The sequence below is a fragment of the Myotis davidii genome, unplaced genomic scaffold, assembly GCF_000327345.1.
Source record: "Myotis davidii unplaced genomic scaffold, ASM32734v1 scaffold79, whole genome shotgun sequence".
Lineage (NCBI taxonomy): Eukaryota > Metazoa > Chordata > Mammalia > Chiroptera > Vespertilionidae > Myotis > Myotis davidii.
Genome location: NW_006294339.1, coordinates 1621361 through 1626865, shown reverse-complemented (window position 1 = coordinate 1626865; position 5505 = coordinate 1621361).

Sequence of the window (5505 nt, the reverse complement as noted above, 5' to 3'; positions counted from 1 at the left end):
CCGCCCCCCCCCCCCCCCCCGTATTATCATCTTTTCCCTCTTTTTGGATTATTGCTACCAGCATATAAACAAGCTGATATTTTTTCCATAATTAAAGAACAAAAGATTTTTTAAATCTAATTTCTCTATTCAGGTCCTGCCCCCATGTCTCTTCCACCTGTTGTAGCAAATCTTCTCCAAAGTATGGTCTCTACTTGCTGTCTCCCAATTTCCTCCTACCAATTTCTTTCACCCCTGCCATTCCACTAAACCAGTGGTTCTCAACCTTCTGGCCCTTTAAATACAGTTCCTCATGTTGTGACCCAACCATAAAATTATTTTCGTTGCTACTTCATAACTGTAATGTTGCTACTGTTATGAATCGTCATGTAAATATCTGATATGCAGGATGGTCTTAGGCAACCCCTGTGAAAGGATCGTTCGACCGTCAAAGGGGTCTCGACCCACAGGTTGAGAACCACTGCACTAAACCATTCCTTTCAACAGCTTCCAAGTTGCTAAATTCACTGGTCAGTTCTCATTCTTCATCTTATTTGACTGCTCAGCAGCATTTGATCCAATCACTTCTTCCTTAAAATTCTTTCTTCATTTAGCATCCAGGACACCTCTTCACCTCCTACTCCTTATCCCTTCCTCTTCGTTCTTTCTTTCTCTTCTCCTCCTACTTCATCAGCTGCTCCTTCTCATCCTATTGCTGCCTCATCACCTGAACTTCTAAATCTTTGAGTAACCAGGACTCGGTACTTGTATACCTCTTCTCTATCCATTCTCTTCTACTTGTGGTGCTTGTATCTAGTTGCATAATTTTAAAAGCAATCTATGTGCTTGCATGTCCCTATTTTATATGTGTAGCTGATAACTCAGTTTTAAACTTCAGACTCATATATACAGCTGTCTACTCAACATGCCCACCTGGTTATCTAAATGGTCTTAATGAATCCCAAAGTAGACACCTGATAGTCTCCCCTCAACCTGCTTTTCCTACCAGTCTTTCCCAATTCAGTATATGGCAACTCCTTCATTTCAGTTGCTTATAACAAAAACTTGGAAATCATTTTTAACTCCTCTATTATTCTTATATCCCATATCCTATCTTTTAGGAAATCTTGTTGGCTCTATCATCATTTTTTTAAAATTTATTGATTGGTTTTAGAGAGAGAGAAGAAGAGAGAGAAAATATATATCATTTTGTTGTTCCACTTATTTATGCATTTGTTGGTTGCTTCTTGTATGTGCCCTGATCAGGGATCAAACCTGCAAACTTGGCGTATTGGGGGCAACACTCTACCCAGGCAACACTCTACCAAGACTGAGCTACCCAGGCAGGGCTTGTTGGCTCTATCTTACAAATGTATTCAGAGTCTGTCTACGCCTTACCTCTTCCACCATGGCTACCCTGGTCCAAGCCCCTTCATTACCCACTTGGATTTTCACAGTATTCTCCCATCTAATTCCCCTGCTTCTACCCTTTCTCCATTAATATCTATTTTCAGTGTAGGAGCTACAGTGATCACTTTAAATGCCTTGATATACTTTCTGGCTACATTGGAACTCCTAGTCAACCATTGGAATCTATTTAATAACTAGCGGGTACTTGAAATGGCAGACCCCTTGCAATAGTTCTTGGCTCATAGTGCTAATTGATTGACCCCATTAAAGACAAAACCAGAGGCCCATGAGCACTGGTGCTAAAACCCTCGATACCAAGTGTAGGTCTAATACCTGATCTAATTGCTGTTTCTTAATCAACCAGTCTGGAATTTTCCACCAGAGGTATCTGTCATGTGGACCCACCACCAATACAAAGAAGAGATCATCTGCATGATAAAAACTCAAAAGAAGACATCCTGGTCTAAATATAATCCTTTCTTATCTTTTGTTAATAGCTTCCTTGTATCATTCTTCTCCCTATAAGAACTTTACATTTTATACAACTCCCTTGGAGTGCTCTTCAAATTGCTAATTGCTAGATGACACACTGCCCCGTTCATGAATTACTTAGATTTTCAAATTCACTCAGTTGAATTTTGTTCTTTAACAACTCCTAAACTACAGTTATGATGTTCCCATAAGTCTTGAAAGGGGAAGAGTCTTTAAATCCACAAACAATAATGTGATTTATTTCATGAATAGTTTTAGAGGGCTTTTGATTATACTTTTGTCTTCACATACAAATACATCACTACTGAGATTGTACAAAGCAGCAAATATTCTACAAAGAGTAGGAATTCTGATGTTAAACTGTCTAGGTTTGCCCTAACCGGTTTGGCTCAGCGGATAGAGCGTCAGCCTGCAGACTCAAGGGTCCCAGGTTCAATTCCGGTCAAGGGCATGTACCTTGGTTGCGGGCAAATCCCCAGTAGGGGGCATGCAAGAGGCAGCTGATCGATGTTTCTCCCTCATGGATGTTTCTAACTATCCCTCTCCCCTCCTCTCTCTAAAAAAAAAAAAATCAATAAAATATATTAAAAATAAAAAACTTAGAGAAACATTTTAAAAAAAACTGTCTAGGTTTAATCTACAAGTTCCTCTATTTTCTAGCTGTGTGAATTGATGCAAGTCATTTGACATTAGGCTTCCCCTTATCTGTATAATAGGAGATAATAATCTTCCCTTATATGGTGTCGGAGGGTTAGGTTGAACACAGTACTTGGTTCATTATTCATACTTGCAGTTTTGAATTGATAAGATCAAGAATTAGGTAGTAAATGTGTTTGGTGCCCTAGCCAGCTTGCCTTAGTGGATAAAGCATCAGCCTGCGGACTGAAGGGTCCCAGGTTCGATTCCAGCCAAGGGCACATGCCTGGGTTGCAGGTTCAATCCCCAGTAGGGGGCATGCAGGAGGCAGCCGATCAATGATTCTCTCTCATCATTGATGTTTCTATCTCTTTCTCCTCCCTTCCTCTCTGAAACCAATCAAGAAATATATTTTTGCCGAAACCGGTTTGGCTCAGTGGGTAGAGCGTTGGCCTGCGGACTGAAGGGTCCCAGGTTCGATTCCGGTCAAGGGCATGTACCTGGGTTGCGGGCCCATCCCCAGTGGGGGGTGTGCAGGAGGCAGCTGATCGATGTTTCTCTCTCATCGATGTTTCTAACTATCTCTCTCCTTTCCTCTCTGTAAAAAATCAATAAAATATATTTTTTTAAAAAGTGTTTGGTAACTCAATCTCCATATTTGAATAGGACAATCACATCCTAAATATGTAATTGAAATGGTTCCTTTTTAAAAAATATTTTTTATTTATTTCAAAGAGGAAAGGAGGATAAATAGAAACATCAATGATGAGAAAGAATCATCAATGGGCTGCCTCCTACACACCCCACACAAGGGATCCAGCCTGTAACCCAGACAAATACCCTGACCTGTAATTGAACCATGACCTTCTGGTTCTTAGATCAATGCTCAACCATTGAGCCATGCCTGCTGGGCTGAAATGGTTCCTTTTTTAAAAATTTAAAAATTTTTTTGCAGTTACAGTTGACATATAATATTGTATTACCTTTAGGTATACAACTATTATTACACATTTATATAACTTACCAAGTGATCACCCCCATAAGTTTAGACACCATACATTGTTATTATAATTACTAGAGGCCTAGTACATGAAATTCATGCACAGGTAGGGTCTCAAGGCCTGGCCAGTGATCAGGGCTGATCAGATTCCCCACCCCCCGCCTCCCTGCCTCCTTCCCTTGTTCCCTCAGCACCATGCTGCCACCACTGGTCGCCCGCCATGTTCTGCACTGCTCCCTTTTGGTCAGTGCACATCATAGCGAGAGATCGAACTCCTGGTCTCCCAGTCGAACTCACAAGGGGACACTTTGCATATTAGTCTTCTATATATCTAGATCTAGATCTAGATTTAGATCTAGATCTAGATATATAGATATATAGATACTTAGATCCCCATGACCACTTTTGTAACTGGCAATTTGTACTTCTTAATCCCTTCACCTTTTTCACCCATTTTCCCAAATCCCTTCCCATCTGGAAATTGTCAATTTGATCTCTGTGAAAATGGTTCCTTTTATGTGTATTAATGTAAAATGAGAGGAAAGCTAAAGTATTTTTGTTCTTAGCTCTTATATTCACATTCCATTCTAAAAGACATCATTAGAGATGGTCCTTGACTGAGTCATTGCAAGATAATTTTAAACAACTGTCCTATTCAATGCATGGGAGGAAGCCATTCATCTGCATCATCTAGTCCAGCCATGGGCAAACTACAGCCCGCGGGCCGGATCCGGCCCGTTTGAAATGAATAAAACTAAAAAAAAAAAAAAAAAGACCTTACCCTTTTATGTAATGATGTTTACTTTGAATTTGTATTAGTTCACACAAACCCTCCATCCATGCTTTTGTTCCGGCCCTCCGGTCCAGTTTGAGAACCCATTGTGGCCCTTGAGTCAAAAAGTTTGCCCACCCCTGATAGTTACTGGTGCCATTTCCCCAAATGTGCTCCAAAGGTTGATTTCTGGAAATCAAGAGCTCAGTGTGGGTACTCTTATTCTATGCTTTACTCTTTTTTAAAAAATATATTTTATTGATTTTTTTACAGAGAGGAAGGGAGAAGGATAGAGAGTTGTAAACATCGATCAGAGAGAAATATCAATCAGCTGCCAAAGGGGTCGCGAGCCACAGGTTGAGAACCAGTGAGTTAGGGCATGACTTACTCTTTTCATAGGTTGGAGCTTGTGTAAAGGCTGACTTTTGAGACTGCATTAGAATCAAATTCTACGATACAAAAATGACTAATGTGAGTGTTCACGATTCCTGTCTTTCTTCTCTTCCCCTCAATTTTAGGATTCATGCAGCTAGTCAGACCATTTCATAGACTGTTATGATGCAGATTAAGAATGAGGAATTGACTCTGACCGGTTTGGCTCAGTGGGTAGAGCGTGGATCTGCGGACTGAAAGGTCCCAGGTTCGATTCTTGTCAGGGGCATGTACCTTGGTTGCGGGCACATACCCAGTGTGGGGGTGTGCAGGAGGCAGCTCATGGATGTTTCTCTCTCATTGATGTTTCTAACTATTCCTCTTCCTTCCTCTCTGTAAAAAAAAATCAATAAAATATATTTTTTTAAAAAGAATGAGGAATTGGAGATAGCAGGGTAATCAGAAGGAAAGAAAAAATTAGCCAAGGGTCTATCTACCTAATAAAAACAGTAAAAAAGGGTGAGGTAGGGGAAAGAATGGAAGAAGGCTTTTAATTTTTGAAGTGTTGGCTATAAACAACATAGCTCAAAAACTTGTTGGTTTAAATATTAGCCAAAGGTCATTCAGCCGTGGTGGCTCAGTGGTTGAGCTTCAACCTATGAACCAGGAGGTCTTGGTTCAAGTCCCAGTCAGGACATATACACAGATTACTCAATCCCCAATATGGGGTGTGCAGAAGGCAGCCAAGCAATGATTCTCTCACCATTGTGTTTCTATCTCTCTCTCCCTCTCCCTTCCTCTCTCTGAAATCAATTAAAAAAAATATATGTGTATATATATATAT